The 13854-nt window shown below is 35.8% G+C and overlaps 1 protein-coding gene across 8 annotated transcripts in view; it reads right to left on the reverse strand.

Moving 5' to 3' along the window:
- The window catches only part of FIGN (fidgetin, microtubule severing factor), a 126733-nt gene that overhangs the window by 10953 nt on the left and 101926 nt on the right, over nucleotides 1-13854 (reverse strand). For 2 of the 8 annotated variants that reach the window (XM_086370125.1, XM_086370083.1), the window contains exon 1: nucleotides 1-13854. This exon is cut by the window's right edge and continues 15868 nt beyond it. The exons of the other annotated variants lie outside the window; for them this stretch is intronic. The gene's annotated coding sequence lies outside the window, so the exon portion shown is untranslated. 8 annotated transcript variants of the gene reach the window in all.

The raw sequence follows: 13854 nt of genomic DNA on the forward strand, positions 1-13854 counted from the left end.
CTTATCAGGGGACTTCCCAGGTGGTACTAGTGGTAAAGAACCCATCTGCCAATGCAGGAGCTGCAGGAGAAAAGCAGGTTCTATCCTTGGGTCAGCAAGATCGCCTGGAGAAGGGCACCGGCAACCCACTCCAGTATTCTTGCCTGGGGAATCCCACGGATAGAGGACCTTGGCAGGCTGCAGTCCACAGGGTTGCAGAGTCAGACAGGACTGAAATGACTGAGCACACATGCACATATACCTTACTGGATTGTTACTAAAGTTACCTAAAGCAGCAATATTTGTGAAAATTGTTTCCAACTGTGACCTGCTACACAAGTGTTTCTTGTTATGCATTTATTTTGAAAAAGCCAGAGATGAATTAAACACAAAACAAAACAAAACTGACTAGACAGAAGAAAAACTAAAATGACTCCTAGAATTTACAAATCACTTTTTCTTCAACTTCTGGACAGCCACTGAAAAGGAAATTTTCCACTGGGTGTGTTGGTTGTAAGAAAGGTACAGAAATTCTTTCATACTCAGCAAAACACAGAACATGATCTTCTTAATCAAAAAGATGTCAAAAATTCAAACTATTGTATAGTATTTATTCTTAATGGTGTTTGTGACTCACTGTGGAGACCACAAGTAAGAAACAACAGAGATTTAAAACCAGTTAAGGATGATCTCACAACCCACAGTCTGAAAATAAGACATTCTAATTATATAGCAATACTGTCAAAGATTTTTCTCTTTAAATCACATTTTCATACCTCAAGACCCCAAATTATAATACAGTTTGCAGCAAATTACTCCCTCCCCCTACTCTACCTCATTTGCATAAGCAATCCTTTTTAAAACTCACAAAGGCATTTATGGCTAAATGGTCCTTAGTAAATATAGTTTAAATACTTCACCATCCAATATAGAGAAATTGCTACCTGACAGCAAGAAGGCAGCATGTAACCTGTAACTATGTTTTGTTTGGCCAGTCCAGAGTTTTAAAAATCAGTCAACTTTATAATAAAAGAAACTGTATTTCCACATAGCCCACTTTTTCAAGACAAGCTGATTGATCTTATAAGCCTAGATCTCATTCTTGCCTGGCAACCATTGGCCAAATCTGAGGTCCCTCTAGACATGGCATGCCCCCTCTACTTTGTCATGACATTCCAACTTCCTATTACGACAACAGATATTTCTACAGTATCTGCTGGCCACATAAGCAGTTAAAATTATGACTTCACTCTGAGGCTTCAAGCTTCAGTTCTTCCACTTGAGTACATTTTCTTGAAAACCAGCAAGTATAGTACTTTAAAACTTAAAAAGTAGTGCCTTTAAATTTTTTCCAAATTCTTCTTATTAGATGCATTCCTGCCCTCCCACTCAAAGCACAGGGAAAATAGTTGATATTTTCCGGCTGATTCAGTGGCACTAGTACAACAGTGTAAAATGAGAAATGATTCCTTAAAAACACTGGTCTCCAGACTGCTGCCATTTCCGTGTTCACCCCGCTGCTCGCTTTGATTTGTTAGACACTTTTTCTAGTTGTTTTCCACATCAGTCTCCACCATTCCTAATATGCTCCCCGAATATGACATAGGTTCTGATTCCACAAATCAATACTTCATTCAATAGTAATAGTCAATTATAAATTCTAGTACAACTTTTGAGACTTTAAGTTACTCCAAACTTATGCTACTTAATTCTTATAGGAATTTGTTGGGTAGATGATATCTGGATAAGCAACTGATCTTATTCTGTATGTCATCATTTTGGGCTTTAAAAGCAAGTATTCAATATTACAGGCATCATGACTTGGACTAGAATGGCATAGACTCTGTCTTTCAATTAAATTTGTGGGTAGCTTATGATCTGAATCAGTTTCCCTAAAATGCATTAAATTTTATTCACGGCAACATAGTATTCACTCATCAAAATGTGACAAAGTATAAAAATGTTTATTTGCCAATATTTCATAATGAGGTTGAAACTTGGTACGCATGGGTCTCATAGGTCATCATTTTTAACATTCAAGTCATATATAAAAGAGAATGACTGCATTTATGAGGATGAATGCATAAGCACTTATGCAAAGCAAGTTACATTGATGAGAGAAATATCATTTTTAGGCCACCAGTCCTGTGTTCAATACATTAGCAAGACAGACAGCCTAATACCTGAAGCAAATAAAAAATAGAAGAATTGTTGGTTGTTCAGCTGCTGAGTTGTGTCTGACTCTTAATGACCCCATGGACTACAGCATGCCAGGCTTCCCTATCCTTCAACAATTCTTCTATTTTAAATAAGGCCCACAAGAAAGCAAGGGCAGAAACTGAGAGAGAAATTAGGAGGCTAGTACTTAGCTTCAGGTGAGGGATCCTGGGAGCATGGACGAGGGTTAGGACAATTTAAATAAATAATTATTCTTCTCCTGTGAGGGTCATAAAATTTCCCATACTCAAAAGTATTCAAGTGAACATACAACCACACTCACATAAAATCCATATATTTTAAAATTATAGTTTAGATTTGTGGGTTTTCCTCTTTGCAGGGGGTAGTTTTACAAAAGCATATGTGTACAAGTTTTTGAGTAATTATCTAAATCAAGTAAAAAGCAGTGTCCAAAATTTTGTGCATATCCTACCATAATTAATTCAAAAGAATGTGTATACACACAATTTAAAATACACAAACGATTCATACTCTGAATCTTAGTACTTAGTGTCAGGTGCTATCAACTATTGCAAGGGGAATAGTTTGAGGGTTAGTGGGTAAGAGGACTGATATTCCCATGTTGAATCAGATGTAATCTTGTTTATTCTACCTCTGTGAATGATTTTAGACAATTTTAATCACTTTAAATAGTGCTTTGTAGTTAACCTTTAAAGTTGTTACTTTATGGCCTTTCATTACTCATTCTGTCTCTCCCCTTTTTCCATGTACGTTTTCAATCCATTAGGCCATCTACCCTTCCCCCACTCCAGTTCTTTTTGTCATACTAAGACCATCAGGACACACCACGTCTGTCCATAGGGACTGCCAGGGCTAATGAATATGTATGCTCTGTGTCACAACAGAGCACTCCCCTTGTTCTGCAGTATCAACCCTCTTAAGTGTGTAAATAACAGGTGAGCTGTAGCGTGCAGGGATAAATGGGGTTAACACAACCTGAAAGCCCCATGCTAGATTCACAGTATCCAGCCTGTATGACTGATCCAGAAAGAGAAAGCCAAATGCCACAAGTACTGTGCATTTCCTATGTGTTCTGAATATTTATTTTAAAAAAGGACTCTGCTGAGATAACATTACCATCATCCTAAAAGTCTGAGGTAATTTCAGTTGATTCTCCAGATACTCTTGTGCCATATAAAATAAATTTTCATTTTTAATTAACACAAACCAGGCATGGTACCAATCTTGAATTATGACATGGCTAGTTAATGTCCTTGTTCACACTGCTAAAATGTTATGCTAATCGTTATGTGTATGTAGTGCTATTTGTAAATAGTTATTTGCATGTGCCTATTCTATTTCAAGTATATATAAGTCCAAAGCTCAATTTAGTTATATTTAAGCTGAACTACACTCATTTTTGCCCAATATACCGTACTGACAGAGAATCTCCCAAGCCCCATGACCTTGTGTAAGATGGAATTTGCATTTAACCTCTTTTTGTGTTCCTCTGAAACCTTGCTCTAAAAAAGACAGTTTACATAAAACAAAATAAATTATTAAGACTACTTATTTAATTTGGCGGTCTCTCTCATGTAATTAGACAAAGGAGTAAAAATACTATTTACATATAGGTACACACCTCCAACCATTCTCCTTAAAAACTCATCACTTAAGGTGACTCTAAAGTGTGCAAAGCCCAGACAAAATTTGTTTAGATTACTTAGGCATTTTTCTCTTTTTGACAATCCGTGCATTAATTTTTAATGCAATAGCAAAATAGTGCCTTGGACTTTGATAAAAATATTCTATAGTCAGGGCTGGGTGACACAGTACATTAATTCAGTGTCCTTCACTCCTGGGACCTGTGTATAATTTAGTCCAGCCTGAAGAAAATAACTTTAATCTGAAGGCAATGGAAAGCAACACATGAAATGAGTTTTGGTAGGTTTAGTGTTGTTTTGTCCATATAAGACAACATATGCAGATAAACTGCTACGGAATACAACCAACATGGTCAAGGATTGAAAATGAAGAGCTCTTAGTAACAACAGTAGTTTCCTCTCTTCTCCATTCTCCCTACCTGGCCCAATTCTATGGTTTGGCGAAAAAAAAAAATCTGAGTACCATCACCATCTGTAATTCTGATGCTCTCATTTCGAGATAAACAGAACACTGTTAAAGTGCAGTGTGAATGACAGTCCAGTCATTAGCACTATTCGCTCTTCCTTTTGTAAAAACAAAGAATGCTGCATAAAGAAACAGACACAGAAGAAAGGGTTATAGCATCCTTAAAGAAAGTGGCATTTCCTTTCCTAGAGGGGGTGTCCAACTAAGTAATCCTCAGGGAAAGCTAACAATAGAAGGTACTACAAAAAAAGAAATTGGTTCTTCAGATTCCATCTTAAGTGCATTCTCCAAGGCAATAATCAACTGCATCGTTTCATCTACTGTTGGTATACACAAGGTCACTGTGATTAAAAAAAAAAGAAAAAGTTTAGGTTTTGACTAAACTGAATAAATGGTTGATCCACTGGCATTTATCACATGAAATACAGATCCCTCTTTTTTGCTTATAAGGAAGGAAGGAAGTAAGGAAGAGTCGCTCAGTTGTGTCCTACTCTTGTGACCCCATGGATGTAGCCCAGCAGGCTCCTTTTGTCCATGGAATTCTCTAGGCAAGAATACTGGAGTGGGTTGCCATTTCCTTCTCCAAGGGATCTTCCCGACCCAGGGACTGAACCCTGGTCTCCTGCGTTGCAGGCAGATTCTTTACCACTGAGCCAACAGGGAATCCCCTTTTGATCATAAATTCTTCTTTAATCCCAATCCAACTCTATCCTGTTATGAATAAACACAGCTTACTTTAATAAAGCAGTGAAATGTAAGGTTGCTCTCAACCAGTCAACAGAATTCAAAGCTGTTAATGATGTTGCTTCTATATGGTGAACACTATTCTATAATTTTAAACTTCTTACTGATGATAATGAACTATTTTATTGGCCTCAGTTTTGCATAAGCTCTAGTATTTGCTAATAATTTTAAGGAAAAGGAAGTTATTTTCCCAGTCATATTTATAAATTAGTAGATAATTTGAAAGAAATTTAATTCAAAATTTGTTAGTTTTAGTTGCTTGTGTTAAAAGCGTAAATAAGTCAAATCTTCCTGTTACCTCTTCAAATAGTGTACATCCTATTTACCCAAAGTTTCTAAACAACAGGAAAACTAGAACCCAGCAGGTGATACAGGTAGGTTATAGAGGAAAATCAAATCTAGGCACTTGTATATGTGTGCTCAACTATTCTGTCTATAGTTGTGGAAAGGATATAGAGAAAATGGGGAAGATGACAGAGAAGAAAAAAATGTTTTAAAATGCTTTTATCCTAAAAATGATCTATTTCATTATTTATAATCTGAGTCCAAAGCACATTCTGTTATTTAACTAGGATGTACACATAATATTTTAATCCAATATAAGAACCACTTAAAAGTTTTTTTTAAGCTATATATTTATTTTTGGTTTGAATCAAGTCATACATTTCAAAAAATTTCCATAGTTAATAAAAATTAAAAGTCTTATTTATGACCTCAAAATACAGTATGAACACTGCTTCTTACGCATTTTCAAGGAGGTCTAGGTTTACGTATGTACAGTTTTTTCAAGAAGAAAACCTAATGACAATATTGTATATTGACATATGTTCTCAATTTTATTCAAAAAGAAAAACATTTCATTAGAATCTTTCTAGATGAAATGTTTAAGAAATCCTTGAAATGCAAAAATTAAAATATATAATAACTGACTTAGGAAAGTACTCCAATGGTAAATTTAGAATTGTTCTTGTGTTTTCTGTACCAAAGTTTTTTTTTCCCCCTTAAACAGAACAGAAAATTCACAGAATTAATGAATCATAGATTTAAAAGTGCATTCCTCCTCACTGAACCTTTAACTGGAACTCCTTTTAAGTAAATACCTGGAACTGGTCTCCTTTTAAGTAAATCTTTTTGAAAGTATCCAAATGCCTACAAGAGTACTATAATTTCCTTTATATATGACTTTCAGTCTTACGGCCATTACATGATCACTTAGCTAACTTGAGAAGTTTTTCAGGTTAGCACGTTTTATTGTGCCTCCTTTTTAAAAATGCTTCTACATCCAGCCATTGTTTTCGTATTTTACTTCAGATATTATTTTATCCAGTTCAGTGTCAAATGATACTATACTTTAAAAATAATCTATTCAGAAAATATAAAATAGTGGATTGCAAACCCAGCCATAGCCCTCAGAAGCATTAAAATGTTACTAGAATGCCCGAATGACAGCAATGACAGCTTAATCACTTAAAAGGCTTTTTACATTAACAATTTTTTTCTTTCAATTTGAGCAGTATATTCAGGCATGATTTAATAGGAGGTTAGCTGTTAAATGTGGCTAAATAACATACTTTTTAAAAATATAAAAATCAAGTTTAGTGTCTAATGAACATTCCTTTACACTTTCTGATGTTTTAGTGCACATTCATAAAACTGGGCTTCTTTTATTTTTTCCAAATATATTAAAAAAAAATCAGTGAGATAATTAGCATGCACAATCCAACAGCTTTCTGTATTGTTATGATTTTAAGTAGCAGATCCATGGATAAAACATAATTGAAAGGTGAGCCTATTAATCGGGAGAATAACCTCTACAATCCAAATAGGAAAGAATCATGTTTAAGTCTCCATCTCATTTATAGTTTTATATTCCTAAGGAAAAAAAAAACAAAGCAGAGAGAAACTAAAGGTGACCTTATTTAGACATATTAGTTAAGGCAGGCTTTGCTGTTTTTAAGCAAACATGATTGTGACTCCACTTTGTCCATCTAGTTTCACAGTGTGTAAATTGGATGATGACTTGGACAATTCTGTCTTCATTAGTGAACTGTGGAAAGGAAATACAGAGGTGGCTTTTTATTTTTTAAACTCTGGAGTATCTTGTAGCCAGATTCTGAAGCAGCAGGAAAAAAAAAAAGTTATATATACATATATAAATTTTTTGCTAGACAAGCTGTCGTAATTGAAATGAAGTCTAATCAGACTCATTACTGTTTTCAGCAATTTGCACCACCAAAGATGCTTATTAGGTAACTGTGTTTAATAAACCACTCTTTAGAAAAATACCAGTAATGAGCTCTTAACAGCCAATCTTTAGCGTGAATGTAATGTGAAAAGTGTTCCTAGCGCTGAATAGATTTTCACATTTAGTAGTGTCATAATTAAGCTCCATGAATTGTTGCTGTGATGTTAGATTTATTACAATAATCTTATTTTTTTTTTCTGCTTGGAAATGCAATCGTCTTCTATTAGATTATATCCAACGTACAGCAAATTTTCGTCTAGTGCAAAGCTGGTCGGAAGGTTTTTCAACTGAGGATTTGTTAACAAATGATAAGGAACTGATAACTGATAATTGATTATAACTGATAATTGATTTTATCTATCACGATTTTCCTCATCAGCATCCCCATACCTCAGAAAAAAGCCTTCCTGTCACTTGATTATACATGAAAAGTTACCCAATATATAAATGTATTATCATCATTAAAAGGAAAAAATTGCATTTCTATCACTAAGTTAAAACATGAGAAAAAAATTGACATTCTGAAAGGAATATTTGAAGAAATGTTGGCCTTTCATAATTGCAGTTCCAAATAATGCTATACTGCTTTGTTAGATTGGAGAAGCAAACTGCAACCCACTTCACTATTGTTGCCTGGATTGTTCTTAAAAATGTGAATAACATTTTCCTCTTTGAGTCTTTCTTTTCGTAGCACTCTTTACTAAGATCTTAACATTAAAAAACAGTACTATATATACACACATACGTTATTTATATGCACTAAAGGTGGTCATGAGAGTTAGTTAGTCTTCTTACTGATAAGGGCCAAAAAAAAAAAAAAAAGGCCTGCTACATACCTCTAAAGAGAGGAGTTCTTCCATGCAAGATGATGCATGTGCTAAAATAAGTGTATACCTATAGAATCTATATTGATTAGTCTATCGATACAGTATATCCAGAGGTATTTCCATGTATATAAAATTGTATAGAAGGAATTGAAAATATTTCTTGAGACTTATGAGGAAGCTCTTGAGCGTGTTGTCATGAAAATGTCTCACACGATAAGATAAATATTTTTTGTTTGCTAAACAAACATTCTGAGACTATTCCATAAAGAGAGTCAATAAATGAAAAAGTACAAAAAACAAACAAACTGAAACCCAGGAGATCAAGAGTTCATACCCATTCATGAGAAAACGTTGAGAAGGATTCTGTTAGTGAATGATTCCTCTTCTCCCAATACCCTCTCATTTCTTCTTACCTCAAGCTTCACGACTCTTAATTGGAGCCAATAAGCTTCCATATCTGTTTTTAGCTTTCTGAATCAATAGCTATGAGAACTGAGACTGTCAAATTAATGGCTTGTTTCATCTGATTTTGTGGAATGCACTTCTTTGCATTACAAAGCAGAGAAGAAACCAACTCATTCCCTTATGAATTCTTATAGCTTTCAGATCAAAATATCTTCCAGTTTCTTTGTCTTGACCGAATTCGTATTCAGAACCACAAAAGACAAAGCCAGTGCATGAAACTACTAGAAACCTATATTTACATGCTTAAATGACTCACATATAAAAAATGAAAAACCAAAAAATTAAGAGAGGGTCCCTTTCAGTGCCTTTGGAATGCCTTATCATAACCTCGAATAACTTAATTTCTGAATCATAGAATTTATGAATGTTTTAGAAAAGAGAGTGGATGTTTTGTACATTTGAATTTATTACAAAAGTGAAGAGGCCCTAAGATGTCAAATAATATGATGGTAATAATATTAATGATAAATATGAGCAATTCTTTTGGTAAGCTTTCAAAATAACTTTCCATAATGATGAAGATATAGTTTTAATTATGAATTTCAATTAGGAATTGAGTACTTAGTTAATAGATATTTTACCTAGCTTTAACCCTGAGTTATAGAAGGTTGGCAGAATTTGCCTTGGTTTTATTTTTAATTTGAGAAAAATAATCTAGGGAGTGTGCGTAGAAGAGATTTTAGTGCAGAGAATAAAAAACATAAATATAACCACGTAAATACAAGTTATGATTATAAGGCATAATAAAATGGTAGTGCTAAAGGGGAGATTTGTATTATCAAGATTTTCAGGAGAAGGTAGGTTTCAAACTTCACTTATTGGCCCTACCATTGAGACACTGGTCTGAACATGCAGAGATGTCATATACTTAAGCTTGCAAATAATTTTTAAAAGAACTAAGGTTCATTAGTCCTTAAACTTTTCAAGGATTCACAAGACCTAGTAACAGTGTTATCATCCTTAGAACCTTTGTCATATTCCTGAGCTAATAAAACTTAAATCAATATTCTTCCATGTAACAAACAGCCAAGCAAGCAAACAAAAATGAAACCTGAGAAAAATTCAATTTCTTTTACTTATGTCTTAAATTCTTTCATATTTACTCTAAGAACCTTCCCCTCCTTCCCCAACCCTCAACCTCCTTTTGGGGCACTGGGTTATTTTCTCTCTTTTCCTTTCCTTTCTCTCTGTTTTCAAGTAGTTAGTCAATTATGAAAAAATAATTTACAGAGAAAATGTATTTTAAATCTCAAAACTAGAATCCTGAAAACAATCTTCCTTAAATCTCTGAATCTTGACAACTTTTGTTGTCACTAGAAAAACAAATGGGACTAGTTGGCTAAATTATTTAAAACATGATGATGGCACTCATGATATAATAACATCTGAATACCTGCTACAACTTGAGAGCTTCTGGCCTAAGTGCTAGAAGACAGAGGTCTCTGCCCCAATGGAACTTACGATCTGTATTTGGTGGTGATTTACCCAAGAAAAGATTTACTTCTGAACCTGGCAGGGGAAGGTGGCTATATTGAGAAGTTAAGATTTGAGGCATATCTTGAAAGCTGAATAGAATTTTATCAGAATAGAGAGAGATGAGTATTCCTGCTCAAGACAAGACTCAATCAGAATCATAGATGAGGCGTACTGTACCTGGAATATTCAGGAAACAGGGTAGCTTGGTATGGTTAGAAGATAGGAGACATGGGTATGTCTGGGCATGAGTAGGATAGCTGCTGCTGCTGCTAAGTCGCTTCAGTCGTGTCCGACTCTGTGTGACCCCATAGATGGCAGCCCACCAGGCTCCCTTGTCCCTGGGATTCTCCAGGCAAGAACACTGGAGTGGGTTGCCATTTCCTTCTCCAGTGCATGAAAGTGAAAAGGGAAAGTGAAGTCGCTCAGTCATGTCCAACTCCTAGCGACCCCATGGACTGCAGCCCACCAGGCTCCTCCATCCATGGGATTTGCAAGGCAAGAGTACTGGAGTGGGTTGCCATTGAGTAGGATGGAGGTAATGATAAAGCTTGAATTCAGTTTGCAAATGGACTTAAATGTTCAGACTTTATCCTACTGCCAACATAAAGTGCTGCCCTTATCTCTTCTTTAGAAATATATCAATAATAAAAATATATAGGCCAGAAGAGAGAGGGGAAAAGACTAGAAGCAGAGTCTGAACTTGAACAGAAAGAAGGAAAAAAATCTGAGAAAAATTTCAGATTTAGAGTTGAAAGGATGAGCTGACCAGCTAGAAGAATGAAAAACAGGAGGGATATCATCATAAAAATAGAAATTCTTGAGAGGTATCTGTCAACTAGTTAATAGATTGTGGTGGATATTACACTTAATCCTTCAGACGCCTAGTGAGGGATTAATTCCCTTTTATATATGATGAAACAGGTTGCCTGACTCTAAGGAACTTTCCCAAGGCCACCCCTGAGCCAGAATTGCAATCTGGATCATGTGACACAAAATTGTTGCACTTTGGCTCTCCTTGGAGAACTCCATGGTTTTTAGTTTATATAACCAATGAGGTGGCCCCTAGAAGTTCCCACCTTTTGATAGAAGTCAAAGATCTATAAGGGTATGGAGGAATCATGAGCAAATGGCAATCACTGAAGTTATGGCCATGGAAGGCACAGCGGAAACGGAACTGTATAGAATGAGATGAGAAGGGAACTCTTGAGTTGAATCAGCATTTAAGGAGTAGGCAATTGGGGGGAGGCATTTATAGAAGAGAAAGAGAATCACAGAGGGAGAGACTATGCTATTGTAAAAGACAAGTAAGGAAGAATAGAATAATTATAGCACAGGCATCAGAGAAGTCAAGTACAATAGGAGAGAGCATAGGCAATTAGGGGGCTAGAGATGATCTGTGAGAGAGTGGCGGGGTCAGAAGCCATGGTGAGTGGGTCATGGAGGAAATGAGTGGTGAGAAAGACATGCGTGGTGAGAAACTGACGTGGCAAGCATGTGAGAATTATCCTCACTGTTAAATATCTTAATAAAGATGAACAGCAGTTTATGGAGCAAAGAAAAAGACACAAGAGATTTTAAAGAATATGTGGAAAGCCCTAGATCAAGGGTTCAGCAAACTTTGGCCAGTACGCAAAATGATACTACTTCATCTAGGAAGACTTCCCACACAACACTGCCTTCCCTTCCTCTCTACTATTTTCCATATCAGCCTGTAGTTATACTGCATTTTCACATGCCTTTTATTTTTCTATTTCATCTGGATCATCTACTAGACTAATCTCTGACATCAGGTATCCATATCATTAGAATAGGACAGGGATCTTGTCTTGTTCATAGCTATATGTCTAATACAGATATATATCTATATATGTCTCTATATCTGTACCTGTATAGAAAGATTTCATGCAGGCTCTAACACATACCACATGTCTAAATACTTAAGCCATAAATTATTTTGAAAATTATAGAACAAAAATGTTAAAATGTTTTTTTTTTCTGTTTCTACCTTGAAAATTTCATCTTTATAAACAGTAAGAAGGAAGGCTAAGTTAAAATTTAGAAGTTTCTGTCCCCTGGATCATAAGATCTCTTTCAGAATGAGAGGCTGACCGATGGCTCTTTCCCTCTCGTTCCTTATCATCAAGAGGCTTAATATAGATTCTATAGATGATGTTCCACCCATTCCCTGCCATCCCCTCTCCACCCAGCTGCCTCCTATCCTCCTCTTGGGTCTAGAAGTGCACACACCAAAGACAGACCTGGATAAGAGCCCCACATGGGCTCAGGAAGTAGAGTCAGGGAATTTCAGGTGCCGGGGACATGGTCTCAAAGAAGGGCACAGGTTCCAAGTGGGCAAATCCTTATGGCCCCTTGGATTTCTCGTGTGGGATAAAGGAGAGTATTAGAAGAGGGCAAGACTGGACTTTCTAAAACACAGCACCCTTCCTGCCTGGGTCAACAGATGGTTGCAGTGACTTGTATTAATAACTCAGTGCTCTCACAAATTAAAAGAAACATTATGTTTTATTTTACCCTTTTCAATAGGAAATACTATATAAGGAGCCAAAAAAAATTTTTTTTAGTACTAGTAAATTATCACAATAACCTTAGTCTGAAGACCAATCTCAGAACTTGAGAGGCCTCACTAGTCAACCTCACACAGTTGCTATAAACGCCAATTGACATAATGTATAAAATAAGTTACTACTACATAGCTAATAATTGACAGAATTGGAGCCAGAACTTAAGTGTAATAATATTCTTATTGTAACAGTTTGTTACTCCACGTCTTTTTACTAAAATCTATATTTTCCACACACTGGCTTTGATACTGCCTTCTAGGCCAACATTGAGCAAGCTATTTCCCCATACATAAAAATCTCCCTTCTAGGTTCACCATTCAGAGCTCTTGAACAAGTCCATCTTAGTCTCCAAACTAGGGCTTGTCCATATCCATTGTCATGGTACTCACCTCTGAGAGGAAGTATATAATCAAGAAGTATGATTCTAGCCCTCTGCGTACTTTCTGGACCTCTCATTAACTTCTACCCATTTAAAAGAAAAAAGAGTAACTTTAGGTGAAGTGAAGTGAAGTGAAGTCGCTCAGTCGTGTCCAGCTCTTTGCGACCCCATGGACTGTAGCCTACTACGCTCCTCCATCCATGTGATTTTCCAGGCAAGAGTACTGGAGTGGGTTGCCATTTCCTTCTCCAGAGAATCTACCAATTCCTATGTATCTTACTGAATGAAGAAAACAGTACAAGTTCTCTTGGAAGAAAACAGTACAAGTTCTCTTGGAAGAAACTTAATAATGTAGAATTTGCTATAGGCTATAATGCCTGGCATGCTGCGGTTCATGGGGTCGCAAAGAGTTGGACACGACTGAGCAACTGAACTGACCTGATAATACTTGCATTTGAAATAACACATGCTCAGAAAACAAAACAGGAATCCAGCCTTTATTATACATATTGTATCAAAATCTTTTTTCTTACTGTTCATAATATCTCTTCTTACCAAGAACTATCTTTGAAAGATCATCATTTACCATAATAAGGACCTTTAATAATCAACTCTGTTGAGATATCAGTATTGTTATAGCCTAACCATGGTGGATTTGAATTTGGGCATATATTTGAATTGTCCCAGATTTGAATCCTTACATTTCTAGTTTCTAGTCTTGGGGCCTTAGGCAAACTACTTAGCTTTCCTAAGTCTCAATATTCTCACCTTTGAATTTGGTGGTAATAATAATTTCATTGAAGTTTGAGAATTAAATGACATAATAGCAGAAAAGCAACTAACTAGTAC

The sequence above is a fragment of the Bos grunniens genome, chromosome 2 (assembly GCF_055505025.1).
Source record: "Bos grunniens cultivar Pamir isolate PY7600 chromosome 2, Bosgru_T2T1.0, whole genome shotgun sequence".
NCBI classification, from domain to species: Eukaryota; Metazoa; Chordata; class Mammalia; order Artiodactyla; family Bovidae; genus Bos; species Bos grunniens.